The sequence below is a fragment of the Panthera tigris genome, chromosome A1, assembly GCF_018350195.1.
Source record: "Panthera tigris isolate Pti1 chromosome A1, P.tigris_Pti1_mat1.1, whole genome shotgun sequence".
In the NCBI taxonomy this organism is placed as follows: Eukaryota; Metazoa; Chordata; class Mammalia; order Carnivora; family Felidae; genus Panthera; species Panthera tigris.
Genome location: NC_056660.1, coordinates 62,730,261 through 62,756,031, shown reverse-complemented (window position 1 = coordinate 62,756,031; position 25,771 = coordinate 62,730,261).

The window sequence follows — 25,771 nt, the reverse complement described above, 5'->3', positions numbered from 1 at the left end:
TCAGCATAGTACCTGGTATATCCTAGGCATTTAATATATGGTAATTAAATAAGTGAATGATTATAATTGTTTAATTAAAATAGTGGGATATAGGCATATAATATTACATTTGATGCATTCACATATATACCCCAATACACTGGGCACATATACATATAGGAATCAACATTATTTCTTTGTAAAAATAGCATAGAGATGTTACTTTTTGCCACAGAAATCAAGGATTTTAACAGATTTCTTCTGCATTTGTAACATTTGAAGTTATATATTATTTTAAAATTTGATTTGTAGGTCATTTGTGGTTTATTTTTATGTTTAACATCAGTAATGAGAGTATATTTAATAAGGTAAAGAGATTAAAATGCAGGAGATATAAATTTTGACATAAATGTTCTCATTAAAGTATTAAAAAAAGATTACTGAACAATGCAAAGGAAACTAAATGACTTTTGTTTTTCTTTTAAGGTGTTTCATTTTCTTTTAAAAATTGCCAGTAAAATTAGAAAGATGACAGAGTCCAATTAAACCAGGCTCTTTTCATCTGAAGTGTCCGCTAGTACTTAAATGCAAACATATGAAAAATAGTGCAACTTTATTCATTAGTTAAGCTTCATTCCGTATTATTCCAATTTTAAGTGATTACTAGATGCCCTAAGGAAGAATGTAGATGCCACTAAAACTTTAATTTCATAAGGACATCAGTTACAACTAAATTGGTTCAGAAGATGATTAAACAAGAAGCAAACTCTTCATATAACCCAAATAATGTTTTACTGTCCATTTGCTTCCAAATCTTTTACACAGGTTTCAACAGATTCCCAAATGATAGTGATTCATTTTATTAATGAGAAAAGTACTTCTCATTCTTTGATTAAAATGACAAAGGTTAATATTTGGCAACAAAATAATCATAGGAAATTGAGAATGCTATCTTGCATTTAATAGAAAAATTCTGAGTAGCTAGGAGCAAGATAATCAGGCACTAAAGTAATTTTAAACATGCTTAGTTTTGGTATTAATAACATGCTAATTTATTATAAATTTTCAACATTGTTATTAATACAATTATACACATATATGTATATTATATAATCATACATAATTATGCATAATTAAATATATATAAAATAATGTATTGATGCCTAAGTAGTGAGCAATTTAAGTGAAAATAGTTCACATTGAAAGTGAAGGGGATTATATATGTATGTTCTTTATCACAGCAATCTAGATGGTAGCATATATCAAATATCTTGATTAGACAACTTAAACATTTTGTGACGACTATATAGTCATAACAGTGGGAATGTAGATGGATAGTTTCGGGAGAATGAAAAATAGAGGACATCTCAGATGGGAATATTCAGGGTAATCTGAGGAACTCAGGTCAGAAATCCAATATGGAACCCAATTAGATCTGTGAAGTACCAGTACCCAGAGGGTGGTTATCAAAATGAACATAGAATGTGCAGCACAGAGAAAGGCAGTTGAACAGAAGCACATGCTGGTGGCTAAAACGGAGTGGTTTAGAATCAGACAAAGAGACCAGAATTGGAGTTCATGAAAAAGTGAACGCCTTGGCAAATAATTACGTTTGCCCTCCTCTTCTCTCTTCCCTCCCGTCTCTGAGGAACACGGTTTCTCTGCATTTCCAGTATGATCCCTCTCCATGTGAGTACAGGATTCTCACTGCTTCCATCTCTTCTGGGACACTGCTTTCTAACTGTGTCTTCTCTTTGGCCATCTTTACCCCCATTCTCCTTTTTATGTCCTTCCTCTTGATTATGACTAAGTCAAGCCTATCCATAGCAACTCTTCCCTAAGCCTTCCTGCTAATTTCACAGGGAATCTAGTTGTTTCTTTTTTCCATCTTGCATATTTTTTCATTCTCTGTAAATATTCACACACACTTAACTCAAAATGCTTTATTATTTTTTGTAACTCTTGGTTTGCATAAGCCCTAAAATGAAGTAATCTTTAGATTATTTATGTTTTGCCATATATTTATCTCTGGTTTCTGTGAAGGAAAATGGCAGTATTTTTAGTTCTTGATCTTAAAATAACTCATTTTGAAATGCTGTAAAACCTTAATGAATATATAATTCATATAAATTATTTAAGCTATAATTTCTTATACTAAACAGTCATTAAATTAACATACATCCTTAGATCTCTTTCCAGCTGTACTAAATTAGCTTACTTGAGTACTTTTAGTTTATGATTTCAGGGAATGCAGAAAGTATTGCTTTTCTAAGTTGTATTCTAAGGTTACAAATAGCAATTTGACTTTAAAATGCCATTTAGAATGTTTCCTCCAGTTAGTATTCATGTAATAGAAACTGCGTTTTTTTCCCTAAGAGTATTGAATTTCAAAACATTTCCTGATCTTCTCATTTACAGATGAGGAAACTGAAATGTAGAAAGTTTGGATGACAAGAGATAAGGGTGCCTGGGTGGCTCAGTGGTTGAGCATCCAACTCCTGATTTTGGCTCTGGACATGATCTCATAGTTCATGATTTCAAGCCCTGAGTTGGGCTCTGCACTGATGGCGTGGATCCTGCTTGCGATTCTTTCTTTCCCTCTCTCTCTGCCCCTCCCCTGTTCACACACACACACACGCACACGCACACACACACACTCTTTCTCTCTCTCAAAATAAATAAATAAACATTTAAAAAATTAAAAAAAAAGAAAATTTGGATAACATACTCAATGTCTCAAAAAGAAGTCTGTATTTTGAGGTACACTCTGTTCCTTCTTTCTTCTTTCCTTTCGGAAAGCAAGTGTGACAGAATTGTTTTGGTTTGGATGGTAATTATGATGAAGAAAAAAAGCAATTGAAATGATGGCATTTTAAAATGAAGATACTACTTTAAATTTTTATTTTTTTAATTGTGCAATGTCCAAGAACATATAAATTCCACTCTATGCTTCTCAGGGTGTCCCCGATTTTATTCGTCACTACACTCTTTCCGAGTATTTCAATCTCTAGGAGACATAAAAACATGGGAGAATCATCTTCATCTGTTCCGATAAATGCAGTTTCCTTCTCTTATATATTATTTTTTCTAGCCTCTAGATTTAGTCTTTCTTTCTGTTTCTATCTCACATCTCTTACACATTCTTTCCACATACTTCACTCTGCTAGTTATTAACATTTCCTCTTTGACAATTCCTTATTTCTCTTCTTTTAAAGGGAAACCCTGCTGCTGTCATTACTTTTTCTTTAGATTTCCTTCAGATCTCTCCTTTTGCCAGCTACCCAATTCCCAGTTTGCAGGGAACCTGCTGATGGACATTTTTCTTTCCTTCTCTCTCTCTCTCTCCTTTTTTTTTTTTTTTTTTGGCTCAAAATACTCAGAATGCTGTCTGCATAATAATGATGATAGGTATATTGTATTTATAAATTACCTTTCATCTGGTAATCTCAATGTAATTTATGTGCATAAATTCATTAATAGTCTCCATTTTCCCATGATGTGGTGGATCAGTTTGTTTTTCTTCTCTGTGAGTGAAAGGTAAGTGACTACAGAAAACAGGATTTGGGACTACTGTTATCTAGGAGTTGGGGACAATGTTCAATAGGACAGGTTTGGGGAGAGCAATATATCTATTTTAAAATTTAGTTGACTTCACTAATTTTAAGAAGATGATATCAAGTAGAGTAGAAAGACCAGAATTGATTTTATTTCAAGAAATTCTACTTTCAGTTCCCATTCCCTTACTTGCACTTCTAGATTTAGACAAGGCATCTGAGGGTAGTAGATCACACTCCCAGTGATTGGATCATTTATCTATTGTCTATGTCTGCTTTATTACTAACTTGGCAGAGTTGACAACGTTGTGATAAAGACAATATGATCTCCAAAGCCTAAAATATTTACCCTCTGGTTCTCTATAGAAAATGGTTGCTGACCCTGATCTATCAAGATGGCTCAGCCTGGCTTGAAAAGAAGAGGAAGGGGTCTTTTTGCTATTTCTTAAAGGCCTAACCATTTGCATTTAAGTCTTTTATCCTGGACTGCATTTTGATTATGACTGCTAACAAAGGGATTCCTGGAAGTTATCTTAGTCAGGTTTCCTAAGAGCACATAGTCAGATGGTGATTTTTGTAAGTGGTTTATTGCAGGGATTCTTGCAGGAGAAGGGGAGTAAGGGACGGAAGATAGAGCTTTTAAGCAAGCTAAGCAAGATTTCAGATGCAAACCAGCTTCAGCCTGTTCTCAGAGGGAGCCTTGTGGAAGCTGGAATTGGAGCACAGAGTTGGCCCCACCATGAGGCAGGAAGTTGGCTGTACTCGCCATCGGTAATTTATTGTGCGCTGCCCCAGGGGCAGGTGGAATCTCCCTGGCAAGGCAATTCTTCAGAGTAGGGGCAGCTCTGAGCCGTCAGCAAGCTCAAAGCAGCTGGAGAATGGGCACTCAGGACTGATAAAGAAAATTAAAACGTGTGCATCATTTTGTTTTTGTGGTGTAACAAAGCACTTACTGGCTTAACACGGCAGAGATTTGTAAAAATTTTTTAAAATGTTTATTTAATTTTGAGAGAGAGAGAGAGAGAGAGAGACAGACAGACAAAGCAGGAGTGGGGGAGGGGCAGAGAGAGAGGGAGATAGAGAATCCGAAGCAGGCTCTAGGCTCTCAGCCGTCAGCACAGAGCCCGATGCGGGGCTTGAACCCATGAAATGTAGATCATGACCAGTGCCGAAGTCGGCCACTTAACCAACAGAGCCACCCAGGCACCCCAACACTGCAGAGATTTGTGATGTTTCACATTTCTTTAGGCTGATCATTTGATAGGGGCTCAACTGGACAATCTTTTAGGTATTAGGAGGTCCCAGATGTTCTCAGTTGGGCTCACTCACATCTGGGGCCTCAGCCTGTATGGCTGGGACTGCTGGGGTGACTGTGGCCTCTCTTCATATAATTTCTTATTATCTACCCCATGGACCTGCCAACTGCAAATCTAGTTTGCTGCTTGTTTTTGTGAATAAAGCTTTATTGGAGTACAGATACACTCATTGGTTTATGTATTGTCTATGTCTCCTTTACTACTAAAATGGCAGACCTGAGTAGTCTTGACAGAGACTATATCATCTCAAAGTCTAAAAAATTTACCATTTGGCTCTTTACAGAAATAGTCTGCCAACCCTGATGTAACAAGATAGCTTAGACTGGCTTGCATGGTGGAGGAAGAGGTCTCAGTTCAAGAGTGGAAGATGCACAGCCTCTTGAGACCTAGGCTTGGGAAATGCGCAAAGACATTCTGACAAATTCTGTTAGTCAAAGGAAGTCATAGGGCCAGTCCAGATTCAAGGAATTTAGGAAATAGACTCAACCTCTTGATGGAAGGAACTAAAAAATAAAGAGCATGTGGCCATTTTTTGCTGTCTACCACAGTGAAGCCCCAGTGACATCCACCACAGAGGTTATCCCTGCCCTTATTTTTGCAAATGAGGAGGCTGAGAGGTAGTGTGTGTTAAATAACACACAATGTGTTAGGAGAATGACTTAAACTAGAATTTAGGTCTTCTGAATAATACTCTTTAAAAAATTTTTTTTATGTTTATTTACTTTTGAGAGAGAGAGAGGCACAGCATGAGTGAGGGAGGGGCAGAGAGAGAGGGAGACACAGAATCTGTGGCAGGATCCAGGCTTTGGGCTGTCAGCATGGAGCCTGACGTGGGACTTGAAATCAAGAGCTGCGAGATCATGACCTGAGCTGAAGTTGGATGTTTAATCAACTGAGCCAGCCAGGTGTCCCTTTTGAATAATATTCTACTACCATTTGAGCTCTGCCATGGTGCTTTTACTAGATAGTTACCCACTGGAAGTAACTTTCATTGGCTATTGAATGTTATTCCTTAGGACTTTTAACATGTTTGGCATGAATTCTATTACATACCAAAGAAAAATACAGTCAAGTCTTAAACATCCACTCAAATTTTGATTTTTCCATTTTAAACCATTCATAATGTAAAAATAACAAATTGGGAGCTTTATTACTTATATGTTGTATCTAGGGCTATGACAAAAACAAAACAAAACAAATAAAATCAAAACAAAACAAAACACACACTCTGACCAAAGACTTGGTAGACAAACTAAGAACATAAAAATGAAAAATTAAACACGGAAGTACTTTATTGTCAGACCAGCTATTTACTATCAATCTTACTAGGATATGTCATCAGGACAAAGGTATAAAAATAAAAGTATGTGATATCCTGGATAATTCTCAAACATTATCTTTAAAACATTTTGTGATTGAAACTGCTACTATATAAGGTCTGGAGCATGGCATTTATAGACATCACAATAATTCATAGGTTTATTAAGCATTTAACTATATCTAGTCAGTGTTCAAAGTCTGAAGTTGTTTTAGGAACTCAAAAAAACACCAGAAGTACTATTATTATTTCCATTTTATAGATGATGAAACTGGGACACTTAGAAGAGTCACACAGACAGTAATAGGATTTGAATCTGGGCAGCTGAAACCCATTACCTGTAGTGAGTAAAAGTCTGGTCCCAACAACATCGCTTACCAGTTCTGAGACTTTGGTTAAGTCACGTAATTCACCGGGCCTCAGTTCCATGATTGAATAATGGCAATAATGATACCCGCTGCTAGGAGCTGTTGGGACAAACCAGTGAGGGAAAGTATGTGAATGCCCTAAGCTTGAGTATGTAGGGAATACAAAGGCAAATAAGGCATGTTCCTACCCTCTTCCAAGACCTTACAATCGACCTTGATTAGAGGTAAATACAATTCAGTATCATAAATTTGACACTTCTCTGGAATTCAGTAACCAGGGGGTGGAATATTAACTATTGTACTAATTTCTATGAAGTCAGTGGGCATGCAGCTTTAAACCCTTCCTCTCCTCTTTTTGGATTTTTCTTGCTAGCTTAGAAACTCATACATGAATCTACCTCCCCAAATCCTGGATCTGCACACAGCTAGTCCTGGTCTCATATTATTTTCAAAATCAACAGTCTTCACAGATATTGTTTAGAGCAACTCATCTCTACAGTTTTCAACTCTAATTTACTGGCAAATTCTACTTCATTTTCTCCTTTAAAAATATTTATTAAATAGCTAATATAAACAAAACATTGTGGTAGGCCATGGGAAACAAAAAGACAGCAAAATGTGGTCTGAGCCCTCAAATAGCTTTATAATAAAAATTAATGGTTTCCAAGTTATTTATATTATAGACCTCCAACAACCACAGAAATGCAAGTTGCATTATTTCTAGATTGAGTAACACACTTTAGAAATTAAATGTATAATTATTTTTTTATGTTTATTTATTTATTTTGAGAGAGAGAATCCCGAGAATCCATGCTGTTAGAGCAGAGTCTGACATGAGGCCTGACCTCATGAACCTGTATATCATGACCTGAGCTGAAATCAAGAGTGGGATGCTTAACTGACTAAGCCACCCAGGTGTCCCAATGGATAGTTATTTTTTAAATGTAGTGAGATAACTCTTATGACTAACAAAATAAAAATTCATGAATGTATACTTGTTTTTTTGTCATGAAGTTTGTTACTCAGAATCATTAAGAAGGACAGTCCATCATGGATCCTGAATATATTCCTGCACAGGGCTGAGTGTGTCAGACTGCAAGACTTAACCATTTTCTAGTCCTGAGCTATTTCTGTAGTTAATTATACAGGCAATTAGTTGGTCAAGAGAATCACACCCTGACTTCCTTATAACTCCACGCTCCCTGGAGGAAGGAGGACTAGCTGTTTGTTACTTGCTGCAATGTTTGCTGCTTACTTGAAAATAATGCTGGGCCTTGTCCCTGGGATTCTCACTTGTGAAGCAAACCCACTGCATAGGTAACATCTATCTGGACCTGGAACATTGCCCTGGTGAGACTGGGGACAAAGGCTAAGAACACATACATGCTGATGCTCATGCTTTTTCTTGTGCTACCAGAATGAAAACGTCCTTTGTCTCTGGTCTAGGACTCTCTGGTCTTCCAACAGCATCCATGCTGCAGTAACAGGCTAACGAATTAGCTTGTAAGTAGGTGAAAATCTTAGACCCTTCACCATTCCTGACAGAGCTGGAGATCTTCAACATTTAGTTTTTAAAACATTGAAATGATTTCTGGTACTCAACAGACTAAGAATCATTGGTCTTAGAACTTAGATAAATCAAACGGTATTAATCAAAAGACTTATATGAGTTAATAAAAGGAGAAGCATTGGAGAAGAATAGGATGACCATGAACAAAGATGTGGTGTGCAGTGAGAAGACAAAGGTATGGAGTAAAAGAAATGTGACAAGAGTATAGGATCAAAAATCATCTGGGGTCACACTTTGGACCATGATGAATGTCAGGCATTGGGGAGCCCTCAGAGGTTTTCTAGCAAGAAAATGATATGATTAGTTTTTCTCTAGGAAAATTAATTTTTCAGTAGGGAGAGAATAGATGAGACTGAATATTGGAGACTAATTAGGAAGGTCTGAAAATAGTTTCAGTGCAAATTCTAAACACTAGTGCAAAAGGAATAACAAGAGATGGACAGATTTAGACTTTCTGTGGAGAAAGATGGGATGGGTTTCTAACTGGTTAACTTTATAAAGGGATTAAGGAGGAAAGAGTAAAAGAAGACTAACGTTTTGAGCCCGGAAGTAGGAGATAGTGACAACACTGAAAAAATTCAGAGAACTACAAGGGAGATTCTGAGGTGAGGGGAAGATATTGGGTTTACTTTGATCTAGTTTTGATTTGAAGTAGCCTATGCAATCAGACTACCTTCTTTTCTTTCTCTCCCCTTTACTCCCTCCTTCCCTTTCTTATTTCCATCTATCCATCCATCTGTTGTCAAACATTTGATTATTGCCAATCTTTTCTTGGGAACAGAAATATAAATAAGTCACAATCTAAAAAAGTAAAAAGGTAGATTTAAAATTTCAGTATAATGTGATGAACTACTTCATAAAGATTAATATATGCTATAAATGCAGAAAAGGAACAGCTAACTCTAATGGAATTGGAGAATTCATTTCAGTAGAAGATATTTGAGTTGGGTATTAAACACTGAGTAGGAGCTTATGAGGATGAAAAGACCTATGGGAAAATAGAATATTCGAAGGGAGAGGGAACAGGAAATAATATGTGCACTGTACAACCAGGTAGAAACAAATGTCCAAGAGGTTGGCAGTGAAAGACTAGAGAAACAGCTCTACATGTCAATTCTATAAGATTTTACTAGTTTCTATTTGAACATAATGATTACAGCTTAAATTTACTATGTGCTTACTATGTATCAGGCTCCTTTTTATAAAAATAATTTTATATGCGTTAATCTTGATAATGCTCAAAACAGTGATATTGGGTTTAAGATGAGCAAACTGAGACCAAGAACTTGATCAAAGTCATGGAGCTTATGAAACGTGGTGCCAGGATTTGAACACCCTTAGGGCCAGGATGCCATTTATCTTGTAATCTACATGGGGCTGTGTACAGTGGCCCCAAACCATCCAAACTTTGTTCCAGAATTGCTCTTAGTCATTATGTTATATTTTATCATATTATTAAACTGAAGAAAGCCTCTGGTTATCACTGAAACATACAGAACTAAAGGGACGAATTTGTAGATTTTTTCAGGGTGTACCTCAGATTATCAAAGGTATATGTAACAACAAGAATTAAGAAGATTAGAGACCACTACACAAATGGTTAACTTTAATCACTGGATGGATATCTCTGTCTTTTGAGGGTGAAAAATCAAGGCAACAAGAGGTAACTTTCCCAAACATGGACAATCATTACTTTGGTAAAACTTTAATGTTCACTTCAGTTTGTGGTAAATGACCTACACTTTTCAAGTGACCTCTATTTTGTTTTTTGTTTTTCATGAAGTCTAGAGAGAGAATGGGACTTCACAGTCCCTAATGCCAATACAATTCACTAACCTGAACAGGCAGAAAATCAGCACAAGTGGGTTTCCCCTCCCTTTATTCTTTCTCACATTTCCATATTATTTTTGAAGCTGTTTTGAGGAATGCAATGATGATTTTTTTTCCTGAGCGTCTATTTTCAATATTCTAACCACAAAGTGAGGAGAACCTCAAATGCTAAAAACATTAGCTTGCAAGTTTGCAAGTTTTTTTTGTTTTTTGTTTTGTTTTCACCCTTCACACTAAGCCTGTGATAAAAGGCCCACTGGAGGGCTGTGTTCAGTGCCTAAAGTGAATGCTTTAAATTTAATGATACAATCAAAATAATTTTTCCCTAGTAACTACTATTGTCCTCATTTGAGTGGATTCCAGTGCAGTTGTTTTTCCTTTTGCACTATGCTTTGTGTATAAATATAAGAGAGATGGTTTAGTTCATGTATACCAAGTATCCAACTAATAATTTACTTTGCCTGTTATTTATCTCTGTAAGGATGAATGTCTGCCTCTCTCCTGTTCTTGGTCCTAGGCATTATTCTAATAATGTTAGTTCTGCATTTGGAGAATTCCACATGGAGCTGCTAAAAATTGCTTAGAAGTACTTCATACCAGAAGGTTAAATCTCAAAGAATTTTGGTCTTGCATCTAGTAAGCTAAATTGCTCCCAGCAACATTATATTAATTAATGTCAGGTCAAGCTATTTCCTTTCCTTTGTGCTCAATTCCAAGTACCCCAATAAGCGATTTCAGCCAAGCCAACCACAAACTGATTTGAACAGTACAGGTTGACTGTACTCAAACCACTTGCTATTCTGAAAATAGCTACTTAGTTATAGATTTGACAATATTTTATTACTTTTTAGAATCACTTTTAACAGTAAGCCACCTCTTTTTAAAACAAAAAAAGAAAACAACTGGTTTGGAACTGCATAGGTACCATATTTTCCTCTTTTCCCCAGATACTTGTGTAAATGTTGTAAGGTGGAATTAGTCTATATCCAGATAATGTTCTAGCCCTGGAAGATTTTCTGTCCTTTGCAAGCAGTGACCATAATTTTCTTGTTAGCCTTAGCAGGGCAGCAAGGGAGAAGAGCTGAAGGCAAGGGGAGGGAGATGGTAGGTGGGTAAACCACGGCATGCTTACAGCCCACCGAGGCACCATTTCTTCTCTCCCTGAAGTTCTGCCCAGTGAAATACTCAAGCCGTCCTTCCATATGCCCCATGGGTTCTTGGTGGAGCCATGTTTCAGGCCACTCAGTGGGAGCTGGTCCATGTGAAACTGATCAACCCATCAGTCTCATTAAGAGAACATCATGAACCAAGATTTTGATGATAAAAATGCAGTAATACATAGAATATTTGAAATTTAAGTAAAGATGAAATAAACATGTAAAAAAACTAGAGGAGCTTTTAAGGATGAGTCAAGATTCTTTAAACTACAAATATATAAATTACAATGAGTAATTTTTCCTTTTTATCTCTAATATCCTAGCTAACATTTGTTAATCCAAGATCACCCAATACTTGTATCCAGAAATAATTTTCAATCAAGTATTGGGAAATCATCCAGGGGAGTTAAAAATGGGAAAAAAAATACATTTACGTTAATACATGTCTGTGAATGTGCACACAGACTGCACGCACCTCTCTTTATGCATTCACTACTTTGTTTTACCTTCATACTTTTGGCTTAACTTCTGCATTTTCTTTTGGTATATTTCTAAAGAAATGTTGTATCCAAGGGAAGAAATGTTTTATTGATACACTTTTCAAAAAGAAGAGGGGGAAAAAATCTGAAAAACTAAACAGATTTAAATTGAAACTAGAACAGATACTGATTATATCAACATGATTTTACTGTTGCTACTTTGTGATCTTTTGTCTTATCCACTATGGGAGGCCACAATGAAATCAGTTTTACAATGAGCCTGAATATGAAAGGTGCCTGAAGCTGGACTGTATTTTTTTTTATTTTTTATTTTTTGATGTTTTATTTGTGTTTGAGAGAGAGAGAGAGCGCGCGAGAACTCCCGAGTATGAGCGGGGGAGGGGCAGAGAGCAAGGGAGACACAGAATCTGAAGCAGGCTCCAGGCTCTGAGCTGTCAGCACAGAGCCTGATGCGGGGCTCAAACTCACGAACCATGAGATCATGAGCTGAGCTGAAGTCTGATGCTTAACTGACTGAGCCACCCAGGTGCTCCTAGGCTGTAATTTTAAAGAGACTGAGCCCTCCTTGCTTTCTAGAATTTATCTCAAAATGATTGATAAAATTAATAGGTCCTGGTTGATAATACAATTTGTGCTGCTGTTTCTGTTAGTAATTTTGGAGGACAGCAGTAGGATGTATTCAGTCCAAACTAAATTTGGATTTCTCCATCGGGCATTAGATGGCAGTATTAATCAAGACATTCACAGTTGACTTATGTTGCAGCTACTTCTAAAGATACTCATAATTCTCCAAGAACGTTTCATGAACTAGCTATTTATTCTGCATTTTTTTTTCTTCTGCAAAGGGAATCTATAAAATGTACTGCCGGTCTGGTTTTGTAATCTTTTGCCTCTTATATTTACTTTTGTTTTCAGGAAGCTGCTAAAAGACAATCGACTTTATTTCTGGTTGGTTATTTCTGAAGTTAAGTGCCCAAAATGTTTCTTTTGCCAATTTTAAATAGTTTTTTTCTCTTCTTGTGGATAAAACTGCATAAATGTCAATGATTAAAATTTCAAAGTTAGAGAACGGCCAATTTGTAATGGTCATGTGTAATCTCTCCTTTAAACAGTACCATTTGAAAGGGAGCAGAGCACCACTTCTGAGCAGAATCCCTCTCAGCTCTCCACTACCTGTGTCCATGGGTACCTATTAACCCTTCTGGGCCTAAAATTCCTCACCTGTAAGATGGTGATAATGCTAGTTTCTATCTCATAGTCTTGCCATTGAGGATTAAGTAGATGCTTATATGTAAAATACTTAGGACAATTCATGGCATATAGGAAGCACTATGTGTTTGCTGTGAGGACTTGGGAGATACCACTGTATCTGTAACCATAACCCCCCCCCCCCAAGGTGTGTTTCTATAAAATCAGTCTTTTTTTTTTTCTGTCTCAAGTATTTTACAGTACACAAAATATCAGGGATGAAATTCATAAAAAGCAAGCTCTCTAGGCTGCTGTTGCCAGGCAGGTTGATGTTCAATGGAGCCAAACAGGAGTCATCAAGGTTTACACGCAACACAATGGGGTATTCTTTTTAACAAGACTAAACGCAACACAATGGGGTATTCTTTTTAACAAGACTAAACGCAGAGGTGATTCTTCCTACTGGAAATGCCATGGAATTAGGTTCCCCCCCACCCCTGCAGCAGAGCAGAGCACAGGACGCAGATTTGGCAGCAGAGAGAGGTGTTGGGCATGCAGTCCTCAGAGAGGAACAGGCAGCTAGCTGCAGGATGCACATATCCAGAGAGAAGCCATTTTCGGGGACATGAGTAATCCTTGGCAGGCATTCAGAGGGGCACTTTGGAGGAGAGTTTGAAGATCATTTACCAGGCTAGACAAAGACTTGGATATTGAAATGTGAACTTTTGAGATATTGTGGATAACATCTGAGAATTCTCATCCCCGGTCCTGGGAGGCATCTGACCCCCATGAAGGGCAGAGTAGGAATATTGTGAGAGACTCTGAGGAAGGTAAGCAGAGCCAGGGATCAGAAGAGAATTGTAGATCGGATGCTTAGCATCATACACAGCTAATGGTTTCTACCAATTCTCAGTGAGGAAAAAGTGTATTTGCCATGATATGCACGATAAAAAAATAATAACATAAAAAAAATTTTTTTGTTTATTTTTGACAGACACACACACACACACACACACACACACACACACACCACAAGCCAGGGAGGGGCAGAGAGGGAGGGATACAAAGAATCTGCAGCAGGCTCCAGGCTCTGAGCTGTCAGCACAGAGCCGGATGTGGGGCTCCAACTCACAGACCGTGAGATCATGACCTGAGCAGGAGTTGGACTCTTAATCAACTAAGCCACCCAAGAGCCCCAATAGCTAACATTTTTAAATGCTAGGTACACACCAAGCACTTTATTTGTCTACATCTAATCCACAATAATGTAAAGTGTTCTTTCCTATTATGGTCCTCAGGAGAATACTGAAGATAAGAGATGTTAAGTAACTTGCCTAAGGTAATTCAGTGTCAGTGCAAAAGTTAACTGATCAGCAAAATTGAATATAAATAAGTCTTTTACCATATCAATCATTCTTCTTTAAGTCTTCTATTGTTTTATAAGGTTCTAAGTTAAAAAACCCTTCTAGGTATTTTTTTTTAAGTTTTATTTATTTATTTAGAGACAGGGTGAGAACATGAGCAGGGGAGGGGTAGAGAGAGAGGGAGAGAGAATCCCAAGGAGGTTCCACACTGTCAGTGCTGAGCCTGACATGGGACTGGAACTCATAGAGAGATCATGACCTGAGCAGAAATCAAGAGTCCTACACTTAACAGACTAAGCCACTCAGGTCTAGGTAATTTTTTAAATACTTTTGGATTGATATAGACAAAGTTGGGAGTGAATGGATTTTACCTAATGATCTCAGTAAAGGTGCTGGGCTCCAAGACCAACAAACAAAGTATGTAGCCTTCTTTATAGAATGTTGCCTTAATAGGACTTACCATGGTGTGGCTGTGCTACTTGTATATGTGTCTGTAGACACACACACGCACGTGTGTGTGCACACATGCACACACACACACACATATATATAATTTATATTTATATGTATGTAAACATCAACATTCATGTATATGGATCTTGCCTTCTTAATGCTTGCTATATCATCTAATTAAAATTAAATATAGGATAATTTTCATCATTCCAAGGCTGGGATTTCAGGACCCGTAGACATGACTTAGTATATCTTTTAATTTTGTAGGATAAACCATTTACTTCAATATTTAAATTTGACCTTGTCTGCCCTCCTTATTCCCATCCTTCTATGTTATCAAATGGAACCACATCCAATTCTAATGTTAGTATCTATTAATGGATATCAGGTTTTTCATGTAAACATCCCAAATTAACCTTTCTAATAGAGAGTTAAGCACCTCATTTAGGAGAGATTTTTAAATTTTCAGTAGTCTGAATGAAAGTATCATTTTAAGTCTCCCCGGCATCCCCTTTCCTCTCATATTCCATAAAATTTATCATTAGCATTCAATGAAGCTGCCAGGGATGTTTTTTCCTAGTGGTTGCATCTGACACTAAAGGCAAAAAAAAATGTGACTCATCTGCCACAGTGGTTAGATATAATGTCTGAAACCACTGTTTACAAGGTCCATTAGTGTTTACAGCTCTGCCACTTTCCTTCATGGTCTGCAAAGCATTTTAGCTCAGACTGAGTTATTCTTTCACAGCAACCAATTTTCTATAGTGTGGATATCTCTTTAACTTAGAAAACTCCAAAGGGAGTTCTGGTGTCTTCTATGTATGGCTGGGCAGCAGAGGTCATTAGACTGTGATTTGTTTGTGGTACAAGGGGAGCTGTGCATCCTGATCTCCGAAGTCAAAATGGTATCACAGATGACAATGTCTGCTCTCTGCCCAACAGTTAGAAAGCTTGTTTTATATTTTCTATCGTACAATTCTGTTTCTCTTTAATAGCACTTGGTACCACTGACACTTCAGACTCCCCATACCTGCAAACACTTCATGCATGAATACATATTGGAAAATGTGATTTGGATGGAGACAAAACTGGGGCTAAAAACATCTATAAAATTTATCTATGAGTAAAATACTTATTTAGATACTTATTACCCAAGATGTCAAGCAAGGCCAGGACTAGAGGTAAGAAAGGTGTCTGCAGATAAGGCCCAAGCAATATCCGGAATGAAAGCCTCCTTAAAGTTCAGGCCCAGAGCATCTCTCTTACCCTCATTCCATCTCTAGTGTCAAGAACTGGGAAGGGTCTGAGATTTCTCATACTTGCAAGCTAACAAGTTAGCCTGCTATAGCTTCAAGGATGCTGGTAGGAGACACAAGACTCCTACGTCAAAGACTAAGGACTTTATCACTTATGGCATATGAGGAAGCGTGTTTCACATTCCTTGTCAGCCCCTCTTGCCACCCAAGTCCGCTTGGTGATATAAGCAGCCCAGGTGGATGCTGTGTACAAAGTGGGTTTGCAACACAGCTCAGGAATCCCAAGCTTAAAGAATCCAGAACTTTTATGGTGGACTTTATGCAAAGCTACCCGACTTTTGTCCCAGAGTAAAATTTTATCTTTATTATACTGAGCAGTAAACAAAAATAACAAACAGCAAAAAAAAACCCACAAAAAAACAAAAACAAAAAACAAAAAAAACCCCTCAGTAACAACAACAAACAGCAAAAAACCCTAAACCCATTGTCCTAAGGGGAGATATCACCTCTGCCTTTCAAGGCCCTTTGCTATACAAAGATACTATAGATAAAAGCTGAGTGACTCCACTCATAAAATATGCATATAATTTGTATTTTTCTGTTTGTCTGTGAATGTCTATATTTCCCATATATGGATCTTGAAATACCTCACAGAGAATTGGCCACAGGCGTATTCTGTTTTTTATTTTATTTATTTATTTTTTTGTTTTTTCCTTATGTATGTCTTTCCTCCTATCATATATTTTTGTTTTTATTTTATTTTTGCAATATATTTTTAGAACTCACCTCTTGCTTGGAAAAATGTGGCGCTAATCATGCAGGAAGACAACATGGTTTTCATACGTAAAAGTACTGAATCAAAGTTTGAAGCAAAAATTTGATATGGTATTTGCATACCTTTAATAAAATTACAGTCTTCAAAGTCTTTTATTGGTGACTTTTGCTGTTTACCAATGCTCAAAATATGTTTTTCAGCATCAACCTCCTAGGCACCTTCAACCTACACTTTCATCATACATATTATTTTCATGAAGGGATATTGTCATTCAGTAGATTTTAAAAATCACTTCTGCTGAAAATACAGGTTAGAGTTGTGTTTTTACTGCAGGCATAAATGAGACTTTATATGATAGCTGCCCCCAACTGGATTTACCTAGGTACTCTACACTTGACAGTGCTGAATGTGTAGATCTTAAAACACCAAGGTTTCACTGTAGTAGATTATGCTCGTGTTGCTACACCTGTTCTTAATTTAAGGGCAAGATGTCTGGATGGCAGGAAGTGACCTTGAAACATGACCATTAATTCCAATAGGATTAAGTTTGAGGAAACAAACATTTGACGGTGAATCAATGGCATTTTTTTTTTCTTCTTCAAAACAGCTACCCACTCTCAAAATGACTGCTTTTCTCCCAAATTTCAATATGGCATTTTGGCCAAAAAAAAAAAAAAAAGCTTATTAAGAGGTACAAACTTCCAGCTATAAATAAATCACAAGGCATACAGCACAGGGAATATAGGGATATAGGGAATACAATATTGTAATAACATTGTATGGTGACAGATGGTAATGCCACTTACCATGGTGAGCATTTTGTAGCGTATATAAGTGTCAAATCACTATGTTATACATCTGAATCTCATATAATATTGTATGTCAACTATATAGATCAATTAAAAGTAAATAAATTAATTAAAAATACATAATACCATGCTGAAATGAAATCATTTTACATTAATTCCGGATTAAAAGAATCACATATTTCAGAACAGATTGAATGCTAAGTGGAGAACAACTTGTGAACATATCTGTTATTTAGGATTTTTTCTTTTAATAGAATTCATTTTAGCCTCACCACAGCCAAGTAGTATTAGTAATGGCTGTCAGCCAGGACCTAGATATAGCATCATTCAATAGAAATGGGTGCTATAATTCGGATCTTTAAAACTGAAATCTAAGCATACACATTTAGTTTGCTAATGTAATGAAGAATGGTGAACAGGGAGGTGATCCTTATTAGGTGAAAAAAATAGCACTGACAACATTAACCAACAATAAACCTCTCCAATGAAATATTTATTTTGAGTGGTTAAAGACATACACCATTTCATGTAGGGATGCATGATTATATAAAAGACAGACATTATTTCCTTTAAAAATAATATATATATAATATATAACATACACAATGTATTATATATAATAAAATATACAATTTTTATTTATATATATTATTTATATATTATTTATATATTATATATATATTTTATATAATTTATATATATTATTATATATAATAGCACATTGTATGTAATATAAGAAAATACACAATATATGTTTTTATGTTTTATTTATTTATTTTTTATATTTGAGAGACAGAGAGAGCACAAGACGGGGAGGAAGAGAGAGAGAGAGAGGAAAACACAGAATGTGAAGCAGGCTCCAGGCTCCGAGCTGTTAGCACAGAGCCTGATGCGGGGCTTGAACTCACAAGCAGTCAGATCATGACCTGAGCCAAAGTCAGATGCCCAACCAACTAAGCCACACAGGCGCCCCCCAAAAATGTATATTTAATGCTTACTATTTTGGATGTCCTGGAGCCTTCATGTCATTCAGACTCTTCACTTTAAAACAGTTGGTATAGTCTCTCCAAATACCTAACCTAGCACATTTGTGGAAAATTGGTGCTACAACTTGGAAAAACCACAAGTAGGAATTAAACAAACAAGCATTTATTAAGTACATACACATTTTTTTTTAAATGATGATTTATTTGGGGGGGGGGGCGGGAGGGGAGGAGAGAAAGGGAGAGAAAACTGCAAGCAGGCTCCATGCAGTCAGCTTGGAGCCCGGTATGGGGCTTGATCTCATGAACCATGAGGTGATGACTTGAGCTGAAATCAAGAGTTGGACTTAACTGGCTGAGCTGCCCAGGCACCTCAAATAAGTACACATTTAAGTACATTTTGTGTGCCTATCATGGTGCTCAGGTGATAAATACGAAGATAAATACAGCATTTATTTTCTGTCCCCAAGGAGCTTAGGAAAACAAACTCACAAACAGACACCCTCATATAGACCCAGGGAAACTGGGTGGGGGCTGAATCTAGAATGGGCTGACTTAATATTCCACTTGGAAGGCTGCTGTGGCTCAGATTGGCCATATATAAGAGCTACCCTACATGTCTTTTTGCTTAATGCCAATTAATAACACATATCTGCAAAAAGAGGGAAATCCTACTTTGACCTTTTGGTACATCCCGTAAGCAAAGCCCAGTCTTTCATATGAGTTAGAATAAAATGATTTCCCTCCCTCTACTCTTGATAGCTTCCTATCCTGTCTTTTCCCTGCAATGGCCAATACCTCACTCTTCCACAAAATTTCTCAGTGTCCTTATACCACCAGTGTCTGGTGGGTATAGAGTCCCTCACCATGTGAATGTCTAGTCTAGATTACGGTGTTTTTCTGGAAGGGGTGCTATAGTAAATATTTTTAGTTTGGTGGTCTATCTAGGTCTGTTGTATAGTCTTCTTCGTTTTTTTGTTTATAGCCCTTTCAAAATATTCAAATCATTCTTAGCTTTCAGGGCAGTACAGACCAGCCAATCCCTAATGGTTCACAGCCTTTAGCATGCATCCAAATATTGGATGAATACTGAGGCTTGTTGAAACAGCCCCAGAGTTTCAGATTCAGTGGATCTGGGGTGGGACCTAAGAACTGGCATTTTTTTTAATGTCTTTTTTTTTGTTTTTTATGTTTACGTATTTTGAGAGAGAGAGCAAGAGAGAGGTAGGGAGAGAGGGAGAGAGAGAATTCCAAGCTGACTCTGTGCTATAAGCGCAGAGCCTGATGTAGGGCCTGAACTCATGAACCTGAGGTAATGATCTGAGCCAAAATCGAGAGTGGGATGCTTAACTGACTGAACCACCCAGTGCCCCTGAGAACTGGCATTTTAAAAAAATGTTTATTTTTGAGGGACACAGTGTGAGTGGGGGAGGGGCAGAGAGACAGGGGAACAGAGGATCTGAATTGGGCTATGTGATGACAGCAGCAAGCCCTACGTGGGGCTTGAACTCAGGAACCATGAGATCATGACCTGAGCCAAAGTTGGCACTCAATGGACTAAGCCACCCAGGTGCAGTCCCGCTCTGCCTTTTTTTTTTTTTTTTAAGAGAACTGGCATTTTCAACAAGCTCCCATGTGATGGTGATATTGCTGGTCCTGAAGCCACACGTTGAGAACTGCTTTAATGTAGTGGTTCTGAATCACGACAACATCTTAGAATCAGCTAAGAAATTACAAAACATCAAAACAAACAAAACCCAAATTATGTCCAGGCCTGTTCCAGAGTATAAAAACAGTTTTTACATTTTAAAATGGTTGATATATATCCAAGCCCGAATCCTGGTACTTTGTACACACACACACACACACACACACACACACACACACACCTGCATCACACTTCCTTGTCTCCTAGATAATTATTACATGCAGTCAGGCCTAAATGCCATTGTTCTGGCCCTGCTGGACCCCTCCCTTATCCAATAGATACACCAAATATCCTTTCCCCAGCAAACCAATGCTGTGAGCCAGGTAATACCTGATGAACTAAGACATGCTTTCAAGGCACAGGTATACATTTTCCCTTTTACTACCCGAGTTCATCCTTATCCCTCCAACACACAGTAAGGCCTCAGGGACTGGCTTAGTCCAAGTAAAGACAGTCTTATATACTCCAGACTATATAATCTAGCAGAACCTGGGCAAACGGAGGAAGCTACAGTGCATTTGATGCCACTACTGAGGGCACCGAGTGGCACAAGAATGTCAGAACATACAGGTCCTCGTGCCTGTGCCTGTTAGGGGTGTGAGAGGATGTGCCTGTGTGTTCTCAGAAAAAGGATATTTATTTTACCTACTTGATAATTTTGCTCAGCGCTGGTGATGCTCTTGGACTGTTTTCAGGTGCGACTGTAGGGGTGTGTATGTGTGTGGGGGGGTGGTAGACTGCTAAAGTAACTTCCGTTGATTCTTTCCAGCAACATGAGCCTTTGCTTTTTCTTTTAAAACCCTACTTAGGAGGTGCTTTCTGGAATGCCTAAGGTCAAAAGTCCAGCAGGGCAGCGCCTCCCTCCCACTATTAAAAATCAGTGTCTGTGAGGAGAGCTGCAGAAGGGTCCAGAAAAGGAGGGACGAGCGAAGTGGAGAACGCGGACGAATGGGGTAGGGGGTGGGGCAAGCCAGGGAGGAGGGGTGCCCACAGTGCTGCGCCTCCGCCCTGCTTCCTGGCGCTCTGCGCAGTGCGTCCGGGCGGCGGCGAGTGGAGCTGGAGCAGGCGGGTTTTCGCCAGCGGGGGCCGCCAGCGCGCGGCTGCTGCTCCCCCAGGGGACTGGGCGTACCACACCCCGGGCTCAGTTCCGAACGCTGACCGTCTGTTCCCGTGCGAGGGCAGGTCCCCGCGTTTCCTGGCCCCCATGGCTTGGGGCTGGGCACTTGCACCCTCGCTGAGGACACGCGCGGCAGCGGCGACAGACTTACGCCTAGTCGCGGAGGGAGCCTCGGCAAGCGACCGGGGAAGTGGCGCGGCCCTCTGGAAGCTTCTTCCAGGAAAGCAGCAGCAGATAGCCCCTTTGCTTCTTGTTTCTCGCTTGTTCCTTTTCTTGCTTCTGGTTTGCGCGGGAGGAGCTGGGCTGCGCAGAGTCCCTGCGGCGCACACCCGGGACCGGGTGGAGGAGGGGGGTGTCGAGTGTGTGTGGGGTGTGTGTGTGTGTGTGTGTGTGTGTGTGTGTGTGTGTGTGTTCTGTCGGAATCTGGCTTCGGTTAGACACTGATCACTTACTCAGTGCTGAACCAGAGCTTTTAAATTTGCCAAAACTTGAATGGTCAACTCCTGGGCAAGATGCTGGGAATGGAGTGGGGTAGAGCTGATGAGAACAGTGGCTGCAGAAGAAAATGCAACTTGCCACTGTTCCTCTTGATCTCGAGAGCACTGTGCTTGACTGCGGTGGTTGATCTCTCATCAAAAGATGGAAAGTAAACAAGATATTTGGGTTTAAAATTGCCAGTCTGTGGTCTGATGGCTCATCTGACATGGCCTTATCCATGGTCAAGGTCGGATCTTAGGACCACGTTATGATTTTAAAGGCTGCTTAAAAGGTTGTGTGAGAAGCTCACAATAAGGCTTCACAGTTTCTTCATCTGGTCTTTCATTGTACGTTGTTAATCTTCCTTAATGATTCTTATCACACCAAATTATATTTTTTTAACCTTCATTTCATTTTTATATACCTAGTGTCTGGACACAGGTCGCCGAACGTCCTAATGAAGTGGTTCTCAAATTTGATGTGCATGTCAGAATCACCTGGAGGTATTATTAACAGCCTTGGGTCCCACCCTTGATATTTCCGATTGTGTAGGTTTGGGGTGGAGCCTGCAAATCTGCATTTTCTAACAGGTTCCCAGGCGATCTTGATGCTGCTCTGGGGACCATGTTTTGAGAACCACTGTTCTAGGACTGATACTCAGAGCTCACTGAACAGTAGCACCAGAATCACCTCTGGAGCTTTAAAAGACACACAAAACAACAAAACAACAACAAATGCATGTCCCAGCCCCACTGCCATATATTCTGAGTTCATTGGTTTGTATGAGACCTGGCCATTTTGATGTTTTAAAATCTGTTTGGTGCCATTCTCAGGTGATTCCCATTTGCTGCCAGGGCTGAAACCTGTCACAGTGCTGACAAATAACTCCACTAGAGCTGTTTACATTAAGACATTTTTTCCCCTAAAAGTTAGAAGATGCACCCACTGCCTCATTAGTAGGAATGTCTGATTTGCTTATCTTGAGAAAATAGGAAATGGCTTAGATGCAGTGTCATATGGGGAGATAATCTGGAAAGAAGGAGAGTCTGTCTTGCAGGCAGATGATCCAGAGAGAAGATAAAGCAAGGGGAAGGACATTCAAGAAGAGGTGACCTCATTAACAATGTTCTCCTGTGGACATGAAATTCATCCTGCCTGCACCCCCACCTCTCCAGCCTTCTTTTCCCTAATAAGCAAGAAACCTTTACAGAGTTGTCTTTTAGTTCTAACAAAAAAGGAACTCATTATTTGATGATGGGTGATATTTTTATGTGCATGATCATATTTAAAGATACGAGCACCAAAAAGATCTAGAATCTCAGACATGAACAGAAAAAGTCACTGGTAACTGTACATGTGAATAAAGGCACATCTATGAACTCCCTGAGGATCAGAGCACACGGGACAGTCAGAAAGCCTGTAAGTCTGTGGAAAAGATGCTCCTGGCACAGGTGGTCCAAGTGGGTGGGGAGTGTTTCATAAACCTTAATTTGCATGCAGCTCCTAGTTTGGGAGTTCTGTTAGTGGGATGTGCTTCTTTACCAGTCTGATAGTTTAAATAGAGCCTCTTTATTTGTGTTTTGATTTGAAAGTTCGAATTGCTAAGGGAAACTAAACCCACTAATAATGCTCACAGTCAATTCTAATATGTTATTCTATGACTTGATTATTCAAATCCCTTATTCATTTTTCTATTGGTATGTTTTTCTTTATAACCTGTAAGAACTTTATGTGTTTTAAGGACTTTGATATCTTTTGTATACATTTTCCTAGTTTTGTCATTTTTCTTTGAACTGAAAAAATGTTGGTAGGGAACTTTAAAATTTGTATGCAGTCAAATGTATTGTTATTTTTTCTTCTGGAGATTTTGTTTGTCATTCTCAAAAATTCTTTTGAGATAAATATTCACTTATAAATATTCTCTTAGATAAATACTCACTATGAAGTTTATATATTTATTTTTCACTTAAGCCTCTAGTTGGTGTGGAAATAATTTTGCTCTAAGAGATAAGGATGAACTTAGTTGCTTTTTATCCAGAGAGCTAGCCCCAATGCAACTTGTATAATAATTTCTCTTTTTCTTGATTAGAGGTGCCATCTTTACCTATAATTATACCTAAGTGTGTATACATTCTGTCTCATGTGAGACATGTCTCACATGTCTGTCTCTATCTCTTCCCTGACCAGTACCTCCCTTTTATTTTTTAAAAAATTTTGATTTTTTTAATGTTTATTTTTGGGAGAGACAGAGCATGAGTGGGGGAGGGGCAGAGAGAGAGAGAGAGGGAGACACAGAATCCAAAGCAGGCTCCAGGCTCCAAGCTGTCAGAAAAGAGCCCAATGCAGGGCTCGAACTCACGAACCAGTGAGATCATGACCTAAGCTGAAACTGGATGCTCCACTGACTGAGCCACCCAGGTGCCCCAGTACCTCCCTTTTAAAAACTACTGTAGTTTATAAAGAACATTTTGATATTTCTAAGACTTCTTTATTAAAAAAAATTCTAAGTATTCTAGCTGATTTAGTCTTCCAAATGAAATAGGAACTTGCTTTGTCATATCCTCCTCCTCAAAAATTGTAATTACAATAATTTAGAATAGCTGAAGATGTTCAAGAACCTCTGAACAAAACATATCACTTGGAAAGCACAGCTCATGGAAGCTTGTTTACAATAGGTACATAGAGATTTGCTTCCTTTTGGTCAGAAATGAGAAGATATTGAATATTTAAAGCTACCTTTTAAATAATACATTTGTTGAACATTAACTGACAGTTATGACTAAACAGACTTTTGAATGTGATAGAAGGGGTATTATTTGAGAGAAAGCTAAACTCCAAGGGATGAAGGTTTAAAGAACACAGGAGATAATTTCTTTCTCAGGTAATATTTGTAGGTCAGTAGGGCAATTCTACTCCTTGAAGTTATTTGCTACCCAGGTTTCTGCTAATTTCATGTTCCAGGATCCCACAGAGCAATCAAGAGGCTGGACTGCTGCCATGTCTGGGTTGCAGCAGAAAAGAATGGGAGAGGGAGCGTGGAACAAATACATTCATGGTCTTAAGGCACAGCTTTATTTCACTGTGAGGCTGAAACAGCATCCATGACTTCTATGTATTTCTTTGCCACAGTGTAGTCATAATCCACACCTAACTGTAAGTAAACCTAGGTTATATAGTCTGTAATTAGGAGGGGACACGCTCAGGATAACTCTACACTGTGAAGAGAGTGATCAGATTTTGATGGTCAGCTTGCAGTCAATTCAGGAAGGAAAGAGGCAGGTACAGCCTTTTGTTCATCCTTTTTGAGCTTTCTAAAACCCACCTTCCCACACAAACTTGTTCTTGGATTTCATGTAAATCATGGAGGAGTCCTGACCAGACTGTTTCCCCTTTGCCTACTGTTATTCTCATCTTTGTTTTCCTGGTACTTTGCCTTTGCCTTGTATTGTTCTTATATGGTGGTCACCACTCTCCACATAGCCCTTAGGTAATCTGGCAAGATTTGCACTTGTTATTCTTTTTTTTTTTTTTAATATTTATTATGGAGGAGCCCAAGTGGGGGAGAGGTGGAGAGAGGGGGACAGAGGGTCCAAAAGAGGCTCTGTACTGACAGGCTGACAGCAGCGAGTCTGAGGTGGGGCTCGAACTCACAAACCAAGAGATCACGGCCCAAGCCGAAATCATATGCTCAACCGACTGAGCCACCAGGTGTCCCATGCGCTTGTTATTCTTAAAGAGCTCTGTGTCTGCTCCCTCTCCACCCAACTCATCATGACTTCCAGATCTAACTGGTTTCACTTTTATGAGAGCAGACAAGAATTACCCCACTCCTACATCTTGGTCCCCCTCTGGCTAGTTCTTCTTTCTCCAACCATACCTCGACAGGAGAGAGGTGCCTGAATGCCGATGTATTAATTTATAATAAATGAAATATTCTGCAAATTGCTATGTACATATACATTTAAAGTATATTTATTTTTGAGAGAGTGAAAGAGTGCATGAGCAGGGAAGGGGCAGAGAGAGAGGGAGAGAGAATTCCAAGCAGGCTC